This window comes from Telmatherina bonti (genome assembly GCF_933228915.1).
Source record: "Telmatherina bonti genome assembly, chromosome: 18".
NCBI classification, from domain to species: domain Eukaryota; kingdom Metazoa; phylum Chordata; class Actinopteri; order Atheriniformes; family Telmatherinidae; genus Telmatherina; species Telmatherina bonti.
In genome coordinates, this window is record NC_136616.1 from 39,258,130 (window position 1) to 39,276,557 (window position 18,428).

Here is an 18,428-nt window from a genome sequence, read left to right on the forward strand (position 1 = left end):
TGTTCAGACCAAAGTAGCAGACTCTGGTCCAGGTGAAAACCGGGTTTTCCTGGTTCAGACCAAAGTAGCAGACTCTGGTCCAGGCGAAAACCGGGGTCTTCTGGTTCAGACCAAGGTAGCAGACTCTGGTCCAGGTGAAAACCGGGTCTTCTGGTTCAGACCAAAGTAGCAGACTCTGGTCCAGGTGAAAACCGGGGTCTTCTGTTTAGGACCAAAGTAGCAGACTCTGGTCCAGGTGAAAACCGGGGTCTTCTGGTTCAGACTAAAGTAGCAGACTCTGGTCCAGGTGAAAACCGGGGTCTTCTGGTTCAGACCAAAGTAGCAGACTCTGGTCCAGGTGAAAACCGGGGTCTTCTGGTTCAGACTAAAGTAGCAGACTCTGGTCCAGGTGAAAACCGGGGTCTTCTGGTTCAGACTAAAGTTGCAGACTCTGGTCCAGGTGAAAACCGGGGTCTTCTGGTTCAGTCCAAAGTAGCAGACTCTGGTCCAGGTGAAAACCGGGGTCTTCTGGTTCAGCCCAAAGTAGCAGACTCTGGTCCAGGTGAAAACCGGGTTGTCCTGGTTCAGACCAAAGTAGCAGACTCTGGTCCAGGTGAAAACCGTGTTGTCCTGGTTCAGACCAAAGTAGCAGACTCTGGTCCAGGTGAAAACCGGGGTCTTCTGGTTCAGACCAAAGTAGTCGACTCTGGTCCAGGTGAAAACCGGGGTCTTCTGGTTCAGACCAAAGTAGTCGACTCTGGTCCAGGTGAAAACCGGGGTCTTCTGGTTCAGACCAAAGTAGCAGACCCTGGTCCAGGTGAAAACCGGGGTCTTCTGGTTCAGACCAAAGTAGCAGACTCTGGTCCAGGTGAAAACCGGGGTCTTCTGGTTCAGACCAAAGTAGCAGACTCTGGTCCAGGTGAAAACCGGGGTCTTCTGGTCCAGACTGAATTAGCAGACTCTGGTCCAGGTGAAAACCGGGGTCTTCTGGTCCAGACTGAATTAGCAGACTCTGGTCCAGGTGAAAACCGGGGTCTTCTGGTCCAGATTGAATTAGCAGACTCTGGTCCAGGTGAAAACCGGGGTCTTCTGGTCTAGACTGAATTAGCAGACTCTGGTCCAGGTGAAAACCGGGGTCTTCTGGTTCAGACTGAAATAGCAGACTCTGGTCCAGGTGAAAACCGGGGTCTTCTGGTTCAGACCAAAGTAGCAGACTCTGGTCCAGGTGAAAACTGGGTCTTCTGGTTCAGACCAAAGTAGCAGACTCTGGTCCAGGTGAAGACCGGGTCTTCTGGTTCAGACCAAAGTAGCAGACTCTGGTCCAGGTGAAAACCGGGGTCTTCTGGTTCAGACCAAAGTAGCAGACTCTGGTCCAGGTGAAAACCGGGGTCTTCTGGTTCAGACCAAAGTAGCAGACTCTGGTCCAGGTGAAAACCGGGTTGTCCTGGTTCAGACTAAAGTAGCAGACTCTGGTCCAGGTGAAAACCGGGGTCTTCTGGTTCAGGCCAAAGTAGCAGACTCTGGTCCAGGTGAAAACCAGGTTGTCCTGGTTCGGACTAAAGTAGCAGACTCTGGTCCAGGTGAAAACCGGGTTGTCCTGGTTCAGACTAAAGTAGCAGACTCTGGTCCAGGTGAAAACCGGGTTGTCCTGGTTCAGACTAAAGTAGCAGACTCTGGTCCAGGTGAAAACCGGGGTCTTCTGGTTCGAGACCAAAGTAGCAGACTCTGGTCCCGGGGAAAACCGGGTTGTCCTGGTTCAGACGAAAGTAGCAGACTCTGGTCCAGGTGAAAACCGGGTTGTCCTGGTTCGGACCAAAGTAGCAGACTCTGGTCCAGGTGAAAACCGGGTTGTCCTGGTTCGGACCAAAGTAGCAGACTCTGGTCCAGGTGAAAACCGGGTTGTCCTGGTTCAGACTAAAGTAGCAGACTCTGGTCCAGGTGAAAACCGGGGTCTTCTGGTCCAGACTGAATTAGCAGACTCTGGTCCAGGTGAAAACCGGGGTCTTCTGGTCCAGACTGAATTAGCAGACTCTGGTCCAGGTGAAAACCGGGTTGTCCTGGTTCAGACCAAAGTAGCCGACTCTGGTCCAGGTGAAAACCGGGGTCTTCTGGTTCAGACCAAAGTAGCAGACTCTGGTCCAGGTGAAAACCGGGTTTTCCTGGTTCAGACCAAAGTAGCAGACTCTGGTCCAGGTGAAAACCGGGGTCTTCTGGTTCAGACCAAAGTAGCAGACTCTGGTCCAGGTGAAAACCGGGTTTTCCTGGTTCAGACTAAAGTAGCAGACTCTGGTCCAGGTGAAAACCGGGTTGTCCTGGTTTCGACCAAAGTAGCAGACTCTGGTCCAGGTGAAAACCGGGGTCTTCTGGTTCAGACCAAAGTAGCAGACTCTGGTCCAGGTGAAAACCGGGTTGTCCTGGTTTCGACCAAAGTAGCAGACTCTGGTCCAGGCGAAAACCGGGGTCTTCTGGTTCAGACCAAAGTAGCAGACTCTGGTCCAGGTGAAAACCGGGTTTTCCTGGTCCAGACCAAAGTAGCAGACTCTGGTCCAGGTGAAAACCGGGTATTCTGGTTCAGACCAAAGTAGCAGACTCTGGTCCAGGTGAAAACCGGGGTCTTCTGGTCCAGACTGAATTAGCAGACTCTGGTCCAGGTGAAAACCGGGGTCTTCTGGTCCAGACTGAATTAGCAGACTCTGGTCCAGGTGAAAACCGGGGTTTTCCTGGTTCAGACCAAAGTAGCCAACTCTGGTCCAGGTGAAAACCGGGTTTTCCTGGTTCAGACCAAAGTAGCAGACTCTGGTCCAGGTGAAAACCGGGTTGTCCTGGTTCGGACCAAAGTAGCAGACTCTGGTCCAGGTGAAAACCGGGGTCTTCTGGTTCAGACCAAAGTAGCAGACTCTGGTCCCGGGGAAAACCGGGTTGTCCTGGTTCAGACTAAAGTAGCAGACTCTGGTCCAGGTGAAAACCGGGGTCTTCTGGTTCAGACTAAAGTAGCAGACTCTGGTCCAGGTGAAAACCGGGGTCTTCTGGTTAGGACTAAAGTAGAAGACTCTGGTCCAGGTGAAAACCGGGGTCTTCTGGTTCAGACTAAAGTAGCAGACTCTGGTCCAGGCGAAAACCGGGGTCTTCTGTTTCAGACCAAAGTAGCAGACTCTGGTCCAGGTGAAAACCGGGTCTTCTGGTTCAGACCAAAGTAGCCGACTCTGGTCCAGGTGAAAACCGGGGTCTTCTGGTTCAGCCCAAAGTAGCAGACTCTGGTCCAGGTGAAAACCGGGGTCTTCTGGTTCAGACCAAAGTAAAAGACTCTGGTCCAGGTGAAAACCGGGGTCTTCTGGTTCAGACTAAAGTAGCAGACTCTGGTCCAGGTGAAAACCGGGTTTTCCTGGTTCAGACCAAAGTAGCAGACTCTGGTCCAGGTTAAAACCGGGGTCTTCTGGTTCAGACGAAAGTAGCAGACTCTGGTCCAGGTGAAAACCGGGGTCTTCTGGTCCAGACTGAATTAGCAGACTCTGGTCCAGGTGAAAACCGGGGTCTTCTGGTCCAGACTGAATTAGCAGACTCTGGTCCAGGTGAAAACCGGGGTCTTCTGGTCCAGATTGAATTAGCAGACTCTGGTCCAGGTGAAAACCGGGGTCTTCTGGTCCAGACTGAATTAGCAGACTCTGGTCCAGGTGAAAACCGGGGTCTTCTGGTTCAGACTGAAATAGCAGACTCTGGTCCAGGTGAAAACCGGGGTCTTCTGGTTCAGACCAAAGTAGCAGACTCTGGTCCAGGTGAAAACCGGGGTCTTCTGGTCTAGACTGAATTAGCAGACTCTGGTCCAGGTGAAAACCGGGGTCTTCTGGTTCAGACTGAAATAGCAGACTCTGGTCCAGGTGAAAACCGGGGTCTTCTGGTTCAGACCAAAGTAGCAGACTCTGGTCCAGGTGAAAACCGGGGTCTTCTGGTTCAGACCAAAGTAGCAGACTCTGGTCCAGGTGAAAACCGGGGTCTTCTGGTTCAGACCAAAGTAGCAGACTCTGGTCCCGGGGAAAACCGGGTTGTCCTGGTTCAGACGAAAGTAGCAGACTCTGGTCCAGGTGAAAACCGGGTGGTCCTGGTTCAGACTAAAGTAGCAGACTCTGGTCCAGGTGAAAACCGGGGTCTTCTGGTTTAGACTAAAGTAGCAGACTCTGGTCCAGGTGAAAACCGGGGTCTTCTGGTTCAGACTAAAGTAGCAGACTCTGGTCCCGGGGAAAACCGGGTTGTCCTGGTTCAGACCAAAGTAGCAGACTCTGGTCCAGGTGAAAACCGGGGTCTTCTGGTTCAGACTAAAGTTGCAGACTCTGGTCCAGGTGAAAACCGGGTTGTCCTGGTTCAGACCAAAGTAGCAGACTCTGGTCCAGGCGAAAACCGGGGTCTTCTGGTTCAGACCAAGGTAGCAGACTCTGGTCCAGGTGAAAACCGGGTTGTCCTGGTTCAGACCAAAGTAGCAGACTCTGGTCCAGGTGAAAACCGGGGTCTTCTGGTTCAGACTAAAGTTGCAGACTCTGGTCCAGGTGAAAACCGGGTTGTCCTGGTTCAGACCAAAGTAGCAGACTCTGGTCCAGGCGAAAACCGGGGTCTTCTGGTTCAGACCAAGGTAGCAGACTCTGGTCCAGGTGAAAACCGGGTCTTCTGGTTCAGACCAAAGTAGCCGACTCTGGTCCAGGTGAAAACCGGGGTCTTCTGGTTCAGCCCAAAGTAGCAGACTCTGGTCCAGGTGAAAACCGGGGTCTTCTGGTTCAGACCAAAGTAGCAGACTCTGGTCCAGGTGAAAACCGGGGTCTTCTGGTTCAGACCAAAGTAGCAGACTCTGGTCCAGGTGAAAACCGGGGTCTTCTGGTTCAGACCAAAGTAGCAGACTCTGGTCCCGGGGAAAACCGGGTTGTCCTGGTTCGGACCAAAGTAGCCGACTCTGGTCCAGGTGAAAACCGGGTATTCCTGGTTCAGACTAAAGTAGCAGACTCTGGTCCAGGTGAAAACCGGGGTCTTCTGTTTCGGACCAAAGTAGCAGACTCTGGTCCAGGTGAAAACCGGGGTCTTCTGTTTCGGACCAAAGTAGCAGACTCTGGTCCAGGTGAAAACCGGGGTCTTCTGTTTCGGACCAAAGTAGCAGACTCTGGTCCAGGTGAAAACCGGGGTCTTCTGGTTCAGACTAAAGTAGCAGACTCTGGTCCAGGTGAAAACCGGGGTCTTCTGGTTCAGACTAAAGTTGCAGAATCTGGTCCAGGCGAAAACCGGGGTCTTCTGGTTCAGACCATAGTAGCAGACTCTGGTCCAGGTAAAAACCGGGTCTTCTGGTTCAGACCAAAGTAGCCGACTCTGGTCCAGGTGAAAACCGGGGTCTTCTGGTTCAGACCAAAGTAGCAGACTCTGGTCCAGGTGAAAACCGGGGTCTTCTGGTTCAGCCCAAAGTAGCAGACTCTGGTCCAGGTGAAAACCGGGTTGTCATGGTTCAGACCAAAGTAGCAGACTCTGGTCCAGGTGAAAACCGGGTTGTCCTGGTTCAGACCAAAGTAGCAGACTCTGGTCCAGGTGAAAACCGGGGTCTTCTGGTTCAGACCATAGTAGCAGACTCTGGTCCAGGTAAAAACCGGGTCTTCTGGTTCAGACCAAAGTAGTCGACTCTGGTCCAGGTGAAAACCGGGGTCTTCTGGTTCAGACCAAAGTAGCAGACCCTGGTCCAGGTGAAAACCGGGGTCTTCTGGTTCAGACCAAAGTAGCAGACTCTGGTCCAGGTGAAAACCGGGGTCTTCTGGTTCAGACCAAAGTAGCAGACTCTGGTCCAGGTGAAAACCGGGGTCTTCTGGTTCAGACCAAAGTAGCAGACTCTGGTCCCGGGGAAAACCGGGTTGTCCTGGTTCAGACGAAAGTAGCAGACTCTGGTCCAGGTGAAAACCGGGTTGTCCTGGTTCAGACTAAAGTAGCAGACTCTGGTCCCGGGGAAAACCGGGTTTTCCTGGTTCAGACGAAAGTAGCAGACTCTGGTCCAGGTGAAAACCGGGTTGTCCTGGTTCAGACTATAGTAGCAGACTCTGGTCCAGGTGAAAACCGGGGTCTTCTGGTTCAGACTAAAGTTGCAGACTCTGGTCCAGACGAAAACCGGGGTCTTCTGGTTCAGACCAAAGTAGCAGACTCTGGTCCAGGTGAAAACCGGGTTGTCCTGGTTCAGACCAAAGTAGCAGACTCTGGTCCAGGTGAAAACCGGGTTGTCCTGGTTCGGACCAAAATAGCAGACTCTGGTCCAGGTGAAAACCGGGTTGTCGTGGTTCGGACCAAAGTAGCAGACTCTGGTCCAGGTGAAAACCGGGGTCTTCTGGTTAAGACTGAAAAAGCAGACTCTGGTCCAGGTGAAAACCGGGTCTTCTGGTTCAGACCAAAGTAGCAGACTCTGGTCCAGGTGAAAACCGGGTTATCCTGGTTCGGACCAAAGTAGCAGACTCTGGTCCAGGTGAAAACCGGGGTCTTCTGGTTCAGACTGAAAAAGCAGACTCTGGTCCAGGTGAAAACCGGGTTGTCCTGGTTCAGACCAAAGTAGCAGACTCTGGTCCAGGTGAAAACCGGGGTCTTCTGGTTCACACCAAAGTAGCAGACTCTGGTCCAGGTGAAAACCGGGGTCTTCTGGTTCAGACCAAAGTAGTAGACTCTGGTCCAAGTGAAAACCGGGGTCTTCTGGTTCAGACCAAAGTAGCAGACTCTGGTCCAGGTGAAAACCGGGGTCTTCTGGTTCAGACCAAAGTAGTAGACTCTGGTCCAGGTGAAAACCGGGGTCTTCTGGTTCAGACTATAGTAGCAGACTCTGGTCCAGGTGAAAACCGGGGTCTTCTGGTTCAGACCAAAGTAGCAGACTCTGGTCCAGGTGAAAACCGGGGTCTTCTGGTTCAGACCAAAGTAGCAGACTCTGGTCCAGGTGAAAACCGGGTTGTCCTGGTTCAGACCAAAGTAGCAGACTCTGGTCCAGGTGAAAACCGGGTTGTCCTGGTTCGGACCAAAGTAGCAGACTCTGGTCCAGGTGAAAACTGGGGTCTTGTGGTCCAGACTGAATTAGCAGACTCTGGTCCAGGTGAAAACTGGGTCTTCTGGTTCAGACTATAGTAGCAGACTCTGGTCCAGGTGAAAACTGGGTCTTCTGGTTCAGACTATAGTAGCAGACTCTGGTCCAGGTGAAAACCGGGGTCTTCTGGTTCAGACCAAAGTAGCAGACTCTGGTCCAGGTGAAAACCGGGGTCTTCTGGTTCAGACCAAGGTAGAAGACTCTGGTCCAGGTGAAAACCGGGGTCTTCTGGTTCAGACCAAGGTAGCAGACTCTGGTCCAGGTGAAAACCGGGGTCTTCTGGTTCAGACCAAAGTAGCAGACTCTGGTCCCGGGGAAAACCGGGTCTTCTGGTTCAGACCAAAGTAGCAGACTCTGGTCCAGGTGAAAACCGGGTTGTCCTGGTTCAGACTATAGTAGAAGACTCTGGTCCAGGTGAAAACCGGGGTCTTCTGGTTCAGACCAAAGTAGCAGAATCTGGTCCAGGTGAAAACCGGGTTGTCCTGGTTCAGACTATAGTAGAAGACTCTGGTCCAGGTGAAAACTGGGTATTCTGGTTCAGACTATAGTAGCAGACTCTGGTCCAGGTGAAAACCGGGTGGTCCTGGTTCAGACTATAGTAGAAGACTCTGGTCCAGGTGAAAACTGGGTCTTCTGGTTCAGACTATAGTAGAAGACTCTGGTCCAGGTGAAAACTGGGTCTTCTGGTTCAGACTATAGTAGCAGACTCTGGTCCAGGTGAAAACTGGGTCTTCTGGTTCAGACTATAGTAGCAGACTCTGGTCCAGGTGAAAACCGGGGTCTTCTGGTTCAGACCAAAGTAGCAGACTCTGGTCCCGGGGAAAACCGGGTCTTCTGGTTCAGACCAAAGTAGCAGACTCTGGTCCATGTGAAAACCGGGGTCTTCTGGTTCAGACCAAAGTAGCAGACTCTGGTCCCGGGGAAAACCGGGTCTTCTGGTTCAGACCAAAGTAGCAGACTCTGGTCCAGGTGAAAACCGGGTTGTCCTGGTTCAGACTATAGTAGAAGACTCTGGTCCAGGTGAAAACCGGGGTCTTCTGGTTCAGACCAAAGTAGCAGACTCTGGTCCAGGTGAAAACCGGGTTGTCCTGGTTCAGACTATAGTAGAAGACTCTGGTCCAGGTGAAAACTGGGTATTCTGGTTCAGACTATAGTAGAAGACTCTGGTCCAGGTGAAAACCGGGTTCTTCTGGTTCAGACCAAAGTAGCTGACTCTGGTCCAGGTGAAAACTGGGTCTTCTGGTTCAGACTATAGTAGCAGACTCTGGTCCAGGTGAAAACTGGGTCTTCTGGTTCAGACTATAGTAGCAGACTCTGGTCCAGGTGAAAACCGGGGTCTTCTGGTTCAGACAAAAGTAGCAGACTCTGGTCCAGGTGAAAACCGGGGTCTTCTGGTTCAGACCAAGGTAGTAGACTCTGGTCCAGGTGAAAACCGGGGTCTTCTGGTTCAGACCAAGGTAGCAGACTCTGGTCCAGGTGAAAACCGGGGTCTTCTGGTTCAGACCAAAGTAGCAGACTCTGGTCCCGGGGAAAACCGGGTGTTCTGGTTCAGACCAAAGTAGCAGACTCTGGTCCAGGTGAAAACCGGGTTGTCCTGGTTCAGACTATAGTAGAAGACTCTGGTCCAGGTGAAAACCGGGGTCTTCTGGTTCAGACCAAAGTAGCAGACTCTGGTCCAGGTGAAAACCGGGTTCTTCTGGTTCAGACCAAAGTAGCAGACTCTGGTCCAGGTGAAAACTGGGTCTTCTGGTTCAGACTATAGTAGCAGACTCTGGTCCAGGTGAAAACTGGGTCTTCTGGTTCAGACTATAGTAGCAGACTCTGGTCCAGGTGAAAACCGGGGTCTTCTGGTTCAGACCAAAGTAGCAGACTCTGGTCCAGGTGAAAACCGGGGTCTTCTGGTTCAGACCAAGGTAGTAGACTCTGGTCCAGGTGAAAACCGGGGTCTTCTGGTTCAGACCAAGGTAGCAGACTCTGGTCCAGGTGAAAACCGGGGTCTTCTGGTTCAGACCAAAGTAGCAGACTCTGGTCCAGGTGAAAACCGGGGTCTTCTGGTTCAGACCAAAGTAGCAAACTCTGGTCCCGGGGAAAACCGGGTTGTCCTGGTTCAGACGAAAGTAGCAGACTCTGGTCCAGGTGAAAACCGGGTTGTCCTGGTTCAGACTAAAGTAGCAGACTCTGGTCCAGGTGAAAACCGGGGTCTTCTGTTTCGGACCAAAGTAGCAGACTCTGGTCCCGGGGAAAACCGGGTTTTCCTGGTTCAGACGAAAGTAGCAGACTCTGGTCCAGGTGAAAACCGGGTTGTCCTGCTTCAGACTAAAGTAGCAGACTCTGGTCCAGGTGAAAACCGGGGTCTTCTGGTTCAGACTAAAGTAGCAGACTCTGGTCCAGACGAAAACCGGGGTCTTCTGGTTCAGACCAAAGTAGCAGACTCTGGTCCAGGTGAAAACCGGGGTCTTCTGGTTCAGACTAAAGTTGCAGACTCTGGTCCAGACGAAAACCGGGGTCTTCTGGTTCAGACCAAAGTAGCAGACTCTGGTCCAGGTGAAAACCGGGTTTTCCTGGTTCAGACCAAAGTAGCAGACTCTGGTCCAGGTGAAAACCGGGTTGTCCTGGTTCAGACCAAAGTAGCAGACTCTGGTCCAGGTGAAAACCCGGTTGTCCTGGTTCAGACTATAGTAGAAGACTCTGGTCCAGGTGAAAACCGGGGTCTTCTGGTTCAGACCAAAGTAGCAGACTCTGGTCCAGGCGAAAACCGGGTTTTCCTGGTTCAGACCAAAGTAGCAGACTCTGGTCCAGGTGAAAACCGGGTTGTCCTGGTTCAGACCAAATTAGCAGACTCTGGTCCAGGTGAAAACCGGTTTGTCCTGGTTCAGACTATAGTAGAAGACTCTGGTCCAGGTGAAAACCGGGGTCTTCTGGTTCAGACCAAAGTAGCAGACTCTGGTCCAGGTGAAAACCGGGTTGTCCTGGTTCAGACTATAGTAGAAGACTCTGGTCCAGGTGAAAACTGGGTATTCTGGTTCAGACCAAAGTAGCAGACTCTGGTCCAGGTGAAAACCGGGGTCTTCTGGTTCAGACCAAAGTAGCAGACTCTGGTCCAGGTGAAAACCGGGGTCTTCTGGTTCAGACCAAGGTAGCAGAGTCTGGTCCAGGTGAAAACCAGGTTGTCCTGGTTCAGACCAAAGTAGCAGACTCTGGTCCAGGTGAAAACCGGTGTCTTCTGGTCCAGACTGAATTAGCAGATTCTGGTCCAGGTGAAAACCGGGGTCTTCTGGTCCAGACTGAATTAGCAGACTCTGGTCCAGGTGAAAACCGGGGTCTTCTGGTTCAGACCAAAGTAGCAGACTCTCGTCCACGTGAAAACCAGGGTCTTCTGGTTCAGACCAAGGTAGTAGACTCTGGTCCAGGTGAAAACCGGGGTCTTCTGGTTCAGACCAAGGTAGCAGACTCTGGTCCAGGTGAAAACCGGGGTCTTCTGGTTCAGACCAAAGTAGCAGACTCTGGTCCCGGGGAAAACCGGGTTTTCCTGGTTCAGACGAAAGTAGCAGACTCTGGTCCAGGTGAGAACCGGGTTGTCCTGCTTCAGACTAAAGTAGCAGACTCTGGTCCAGGTGAAAACCGGGGTTTTCTGTTTCGGACCAAAGTAGCAGACTCTGGTCCCGGGGAAAACCGGGTTTTCCTGGTTCAGACGAAAGTAGCAGACTCTGGTCCAGGTGAGAACCGGGTTGTCCTGCTTCAGACTAAAGTAGCAGACTCTGGTCCAGGTGAAAACCGGGGTCTTCTGGTTCAGACTAAAGTAGCAGACTCTGGTCCAGACGAAAACCGGGGTCTTCTGGTTCAGACCAAAGTAGCAGACTCTGGTCCAGGTGAAAACCGGGGTCTTCTGGTTCAGACTAAAGTTGCAGACTCTGGTCCAGACGAAAACCGGGGTCTTCTGGTTCAGACCAAAGTAGCAGACTCTGGTCCAGGTGAAAACCGGGTTGTCCTGGTTCAGACCAAAGTAGCAGACTCTGGTCCAGGTGAAAACCGGGTTGTCCTGGTTCGGACCAAAGTAGCAGACTCTGGTCCAGGTGAAAACCGGGTTGTCCTGGTTCGGACCAAAGTAGCAGACTCTGGTCCAGGTGAAAACCGGGTCTTCTGGTTCAGACCAAAGTAGCAGACTCTGGTCCAGGTGAAAACCGGGTTGTCCTGGTTCGGACCAAAGTAGCAGACTCTGGTCCAGGTGAAAACCGGGGTCTTCTGGTTCAGACTGAAAAAGCAGACTCTGGTCCAGGTGAAAACCGGGTTGTCCTGGTTCAGACCAAAGTAGCAGACTCTGGTCCAGGTGAAAACCGGGGTCTTCTGGTTCAGACGAAAGTAGCAGACTCTGGTCCAGGTGAAAACCGGGTTTTCCCGGTTCAGACCAAAGTAGCAGACTCTGGTCCAGGTGAAAACCGGGTTGTCCTGGTTCAGACCAAAGTAGCAGACTCTGGTCCAGGTGAAAACCGGGTTGTCCTGGTTCGGACCAAAGTAGCAGACTCTGGTCCAGGTGAAAACCGGGGTCTTCTGGTTCAGACCAAAGTAGCAGACTCTGGTCCAGGTGAAAACCGGGTTGTCCTGGTTCAGACTACAGTAGAAGACTCTGGTCCAGGTGAAAACTTGGTATTCTGGTTCAGACCAAAGTAGCAGACTCTGGTCCAGGTGAAAACCGGGGTCTTCTGGTTCAGACCAAAGTAGCCGACTCTGGTCCAGGTGAAAACCGGGGTCTTCTGGTTCAGACCAAGGTAGCAGAGTCTGGTCCAGGTGAAAACCAGGTTGTCCTGGTTCAGACCAAAGTAGCAGACTCTGGTCCAGGTGAAAACCGGTGTCTTCTGGTCCAGACTGAATTAGCAGATTCTGGTCCAGGTGAAAACCGGGGTCTTCTGGTTCAGACCAAAGTAGCAGACTCTCGTCCACGTGAAAACCAGGGTCTTCTGGTTCAGACCAAGGTAGTAGACTCTGGTCCAGGTGAAAACCGGGGTCTTCTGGTTCAGACCAAGGTAGCAGACTCTGGTCCAGGTGAAAACCGGGGTCTTCTGGTTCAGACCAAAGTAGCAGACTCTGGTCCCGGGGAAAACCGGGTTTTCCTGGTTCAGACGAAAGTAGCAGACTCTGGTCCAGGTGAGAACCGGGTTGTCCTGCTTCAGACTAAAGTAGCAGACTCTGGTCCAGGTGAAAACCGGGGTCTTCTGTTTCGGACCAAAGTAGCAGACTCTGGTCCCGGGGAAAACCGGGTTTTCCTGGTTCAGACGAAAGTAGCAGACTCTGGTCCAGGTGAGAACCGGGTTGTCCTGGTTCAGACGAAAGTAGCAGACTCTGGTCCAGGTGAAAACCGGGGTCTTCTGTTTCGGACCAAAGTAGCAGACTCTGGTCCCGGGGAAAACCGGGTTTTCCTGGTTCAGACGAAAGTAGCAGACTCTGGTCCAGGTGAGAACCGGGTTGTCCTGCTTCAGACTAAAGTAGCAGACTCTGGTCCAGGTGAAAACCGGGGTCTTCTGGTTCAGACTAAAGTAGCAGACTCTGGTCCAGACGAAAACCGGGGTCTTCTGGTTCAGACCAAAGTAGCAGACTCTGGTCCAGGTGAAAACCGGGGTCTTCTGGTTCAGACTAAAGTTGCAGACTCTGGTCCAGACGAAAACCGGGGTCTTCTGGTTCAGACCAAAGTAGCAGACTCTGGTCCAGGTGAAAACCGGGTTGTCCTGGTTCAGACCAAAGTAGCAGACTCTGGTCCAGGTGAAAACCGGGTTGTCCTGGTTCGGACCAAAGTAGCAGACTCTGGTCCAGGTGAAAACCGGGTTGTCCTGGTTCGGACCAAAGTAGCAGACTCTGGTCCAGGTGAAAACCGGGTCTTCTGGTTCAGACCAAAGTAGCAGACTCTGGTCCAGGTGAAAACCGGGTTGTCCTGGTTCGGACCAAAGTAGCAGACTCTGGTCCAGGTGAAAACCGGGGTCTTCTGGTCCAGACTGAATTAGCAGACTCCGGTCCAGGTGAAAACTGGGTCTTCTGGTTCAGACTATAGTAGCAGACTCTGGTCCAGGTGAAAACCGGGGTCTTCTGGTTCAGACTATAGTAGAAGACTCTGGTCCAGGTGAAAACTGGGTCTTCTGGTTCAGACTATAGTAGAAGACTCTGGTCCAGGTGAAAACTGGGTCTTCTGGTTCAGACTATAGTAGAAGACTCTGGTCCAGGTGAAAACTGGGTCTTCTGGTTCAGACTATAGTAGCAGACTCTGGTCCAGGTGAAAACCGGGGTCTTCTGGTTCAGACCAAAGTAGCAGACTCTGGTCCCGGGGAAAACCGGGTCTTCTGGTTCAGACCAAAGTAGCAGACTCTGGTCCAGGTGAAAACCGGGGTCTTCTGGTTCGGACCAAAGTAGCAGACTCTGGTCCAGGTGAAAACCGGGGTCTTCTGGTTCAGACCAAAGTAGCAGACTCTGGTCCAGGGGAAAACCGGGTCTTCCTGTTCAGACCAAAGTAGCAGACTCTGGTCCAGGGGAAAACCGGGTCTTCCTGTTCAGACTATAGTAGAAGACTCTGGTCAAGGTGAAAACTGGGTTTTCCCGGTTCAGACCAAAGTAGCAGACTCTGGTCCAGGTGAAAACCGGGTTGTCCTGGTTCAGACCAAAGTAGCAGACTCTGGTCCAGGTGAAAACCGGGTTGTCCTGGTTCGGACCAAAGTAGCAGACTCTGGTCCAGGTGAAAACCGGGTTGTCCTGGTTCGGACCAAAGTAGCAGACTCTGGTCCAGGTGAAAACCGGGTTGTCCTGGTTCAGACTATAGTAGAAGACTCTGGTCCAGGTGAAAACCGGGGTCTTCTGGTTCAGACCAAAGTAGCAGACTCTGGTCCAGGTGAAAACCGGGTTGTCCTGGTTCAGACTACAGTAGAAGACTCTGGTCCAGGTGAAAACTTGGTATTCTGGTTCAGACCAAAGTAGCAGACTCTGGTCCAGGTGAAAACCGGGGTCTTCTGGTTCAGACCAAAGTAGCCGACTCTGGTCCAGGTGAAAACCGGGGTCTTCTGGTTCAGACCAAGGTAGCAGAGTCTGGTCCAGGTGAAAACCAGGTTGTCCTGGTTCAGACCAAAGTAGCAGACTCTGGTCCAGGTGAAAACCGGTGTCTTCTGGTCCAGACTGAATTAGCAGATTCTGGTCCAGGTGAAAACCGGGGTCTTCTGGTTCAGACCAAAGTAGCAGACTCTCGTCCACGTGAAAACCAGGGTCTTCTGGTTCAGACCAAGGTAGTAGACTCTGGTCCAGGTGAAAACCGGGGTCTTCTGGTTCAGACCAAGGTAGCAGACTCTGGTCCAGGTGAAAACCGGGGTCTTCTGGTTCAGACCAAAGTAGCAGACTCTGGTCCCGGGGAAAACCGGGTTTTCCTGGTTCAGACGAAAGTAGCAGACTCTGGTCCAGGTGAGAACCGGGTTGTCCTGCTTCAGACTAAAGTAGCAGACTCTGGTCCAGGTGAAAACCGGGGTCTTCTGTTTCGGACCAAAGTAGCAGACTCTGGTCCCGGGGAAAACCGGGTTTTCCTGGTTCAGACGAAAGTAGCAGACTCTGGTCCAGGTGAGACCCGGGTTGTCCTGGTTCAGACGAAAGTAGCAGACTCTGGTCCAGGTGAAAACCGGGGTCTTCTGTTTCGGACCAAAGTAGCAGACTCTGGTCCCGGGGAAAACCGGGTTTCCCTGGTTCAGACGAAAGTAGCAGACTCTGGTCCAGGTGAGAACCGGGTTGTCCTGCTTCAGACTAAAGTAGCAGACTCTGGTCCAGGTGAAAACCGGGGTCTTCTGGTTCAGACTAAAGTAGCAGACTCTGGTCCAGACGAAAACCGGGGTCTTCTGGTTCAGACCAAAGTAGCAGACTCTGGTCCAGGTGAAAACCGGGGTCTTCTGGTTCAGACTAAAGTTGCAGACTCTGGTCCAGACGAAAACCGGGGTCTTCTGGTTCAGACCAAAGTAGCAGACTCTGGTCCAGGTGAAAACCGGGTTGTCCTGGTTCAGACCAAAGTAGCAGACTCTGGTCCAGGTGAAAACCGGGTTGTCCTGGTTCGGACCAAAGTAGCAGACTCTGGTCCAGGTGAAAACCGGGTTGTCCTGGTTCGGACCAAAGTAGCAGACTCTGGTCCAGGTGAAAACCGGGTCTTCTGGTTCAGACCAAAGTAGCAGACTCTGGTCCAGGTGAAAACCGGGTTGTCCTGGTTCGGACCAAAGTAGCAGACTCTGGTCCAGGTGAAAACCGGGGTCTTCTGGTCCAGACTGAATTAGCAGACTCCGGTCCAGGTGAAAACTGGGTCTTCTGGTTCAGACTATAGTAGCAGACTCTGGTCCAGGTGAAAACCGGGGTCTTCTGGTTCAGACTATAGTAGAAGACTCTGGTCCAGGTGAAAACTGGGTCTTCTGGTTCAGACTATAGTAGAAGACTCTGGTCCAGGTGAAAACTGGGTCTTCTGGTTCAGACTATAGTAGAAGACTCTGGTCCAGGTGAAAACTGGGTCTTCTGGTTCAGACTATAGTAGCAGACTCTGGTCCAGGTGAAAACCGGGGTCTTCTGGTTCAGACCAAAGTAGCAGACTCTGGTCCCGGGGAAAACCGGGTCTTCTGGTTCAGACCAAAGTAGCAGACTCTGGTCCAGGTGAAAACCGGGGTCTTCTGGTTCGGACCAAAGTAGCAGACTCTGGTCCAGGTGAAAACCGGGGTCTTCTGGTTCAGACCAAAGTAGCAGACTCTGGTCCAGGGGAAAACCGGGTCTTCCTGTTCAGACCAAAGTAGCAGACTCTGGTCCAGGGGAAAACCGGGTCTTCCTGTTCAGACTATAGTAGAAGACTCTGGTCCAGGTGAAAACTGGGTATTCTGGTTCAGACCAAAGTAATTGACTCTGGTCCAGGTGAAAACCGGGGTCTTCTGGTTCAGACCAAGGTAGCAGACTCTGGTCCAGGTGAAAACCAGGTTGTCCTGGTTCAGACCAAAGGAGCAGACTCTGGTCCAGGTGAAAACCGGTGTCTTCTGGTCCAGACTGAATTAGCAGATTCTGGTCCAGGTGAAAACCGGGGTCTTCTGGTCCAGACTGAATTAGCAGACTCTGGTCCAGGTGAAAACCGGGGTCTTCTGGTTAAGACTGAAATAGCAGACTCTGGTCCAGGTGAAAACCGGGGTCTTCTGGTTCAGACCAAAGTAGCAGACTCTGGTCCACGTGAAAACCAGGGTCTTCTGGTTCAGACCAAGGTAGTAGACTCTGGTCCAGGTGAAAACCGGGGTCTTCTGGTTCAGACCAAGGTAGCAGACTCTGGTCCAGGTGAAAACCGGTGTCTTCTGGTCCAGACTGAATTAGCAGATTCTGGTCCAGGTGAATACCGGGGTCTTCTGGTTCGGACCAAAGTAGCAGACTCTGGTCCAGGTGAAAACCGGGGTCTTCTGGTTCAGACCAAAGTAGCAGACTCTGGTCCAGGTCAAAACCGGGGTCTTCTGGTTCAGACTGAAATAGCAGACTCTGGTCCAGGTGAAAACCGGGGTCTTCTGGTTCAGACTGAAATAGCAGACTCTGGTCCAGGTGAAAACCGGGTTTTCCTGGTTCAGACCAAAGTAGCCGACTCTGGTCCAGGTGAAAACCGGTGTCTTCTGGTTCAGACCAAAGTAGCAGACTCTGGTCCAGGTGGAAACCGGGTGGTCCTGGTTCAGACCAAAGTAGCAGACTCTGGTCCAGGTGAAAACCGGGGTCTTCTGGTCCAGACTGAATTAGCAGACTCTGGTCCAGGTGAAAACCGGGGTCTTCTGGTTCGGACCAAAGTAGCAGACCCTGGTCCAGGTGAAACCGGGTTCTTCTGGTCCAGACTGAATTAGCAGACTCTGGTCCAGGTGAAAACCGGGGTCTTCTGGTTCAGACCAAAGTAGTAGACTCTGGTCCAGGTGAAAACCGGGGTCTTCTGGTTCAGACCAAGGTAGTAGACTCTGGTCCAGGTGAAAACCGGGGTCTTCTGGTTCAGACTAAAGTAGCCGACTCTGGTCCAGGCAAAAACCGGGGTCTTCTGGTTCAGACCAAAGTAGCCGACTCTGGTCCAGGTGAAAACCGGGGTCTTCTGGTTCAGACTAAAGTAGCCGACTCTGGTCCAGGCGACAACCGGGGTCTTCTGGTACAGACCAAAGTAGCAGACTCTGGTCCAGGTGAAAACCGGGTTTTCCTGGTTCAGACCAAAGTAGCAGACTCTGGTCCAGGTGAAAACCGGGGTCTTCTGGTTCAGACCAAGGTAGCAGACTCTGGTCCAGGTGAAAACCGGGGTCTTCTGGTTCAGACCAAGGTAGCAGACTCTGGTCCAGGTGAAAACCGGTGTCTTCTGGTCCAGACTGAATTAGCAGATTCTGGTCCAGGTGAATACCGGGGTCTTCTGGTTCAGACCAAAGTAGCAGACTCTGGTCCAGGTCAAAACCGGGGTCTTCTGGTTCAGACTGAAATAGCAGACTCTGGTCCAGGTCAAAACCGGGGTCTTCTGGTCCAGACTGAATTAGCAGACTCTGGTCCAGGTGAAAACCGTGGTCTTCTGGTTCAGACCAAAGTAGCAGACTCTGGTCCAGGTGAGAACCGGGGTCTTCTGGTTCAGACCAAAGTAGCAGACTCTGGTCCACGTGAAAACCAGGGTCTTCTGGTTCAGACCAAGGTAGGAGACTCTGGTCCAGGTGAAAACCGGGGTCTTCTGGTTCAGACCAAGGTAGCAGACTCTGGTCCAGGTGAAAACCGGTGTCTTCTGGTCCAGACTGAATTAGCAGATTCTGGTCCAGGTGAATACCGGGATCTTCTGGTTCAGACCAAAGTAGCAGACTCTGGTCCAGGTCAAAACCGGGGTCTTCTGGTTCAGACTGAAATAGCAGACTCTGGTCCAGGTGAAAACCGGGTTTTCCTGGTTCAGACCAAAGTAGCAGACTCTGGTCCAGGTAAAAACCGGGGTCTTCTGGTTCAGACTAAAGTAGCCGACTCTGGTCCAGGCGAAAACCGGGGTCTTCTGGTTCAGACTAAAGTAGCCGACTCTGGTCCAGGCGAAAACCGGGGTCTTCTGGTTCAGACAAAAGTAGCCGACTCTGGTCCAGGTGAAAACCGGGTTTTCCTGGTTCAGACCAAAGTAGCCGACTCTGGTCCAGGTGAAAACCGGGGTCTTCTGGTTCAGACTGAAATAGCAGACTCTGGTCCAGGTGAAAACCGGGGTCTTCTGGTTCAGACCAAGGTAGCAGACTCTGGTCCAGGTGAAAACCAGGTTGTCCTGGTTCAGACTAAAGTAGCAGACTCTGGTCCAGGTGAAAACCGGTGTCTTCTGGTCCAGACTGAATTAGCAGATTCTGGTACAGGTGAAAACCGGGGTCTTCTGGTCCAGACT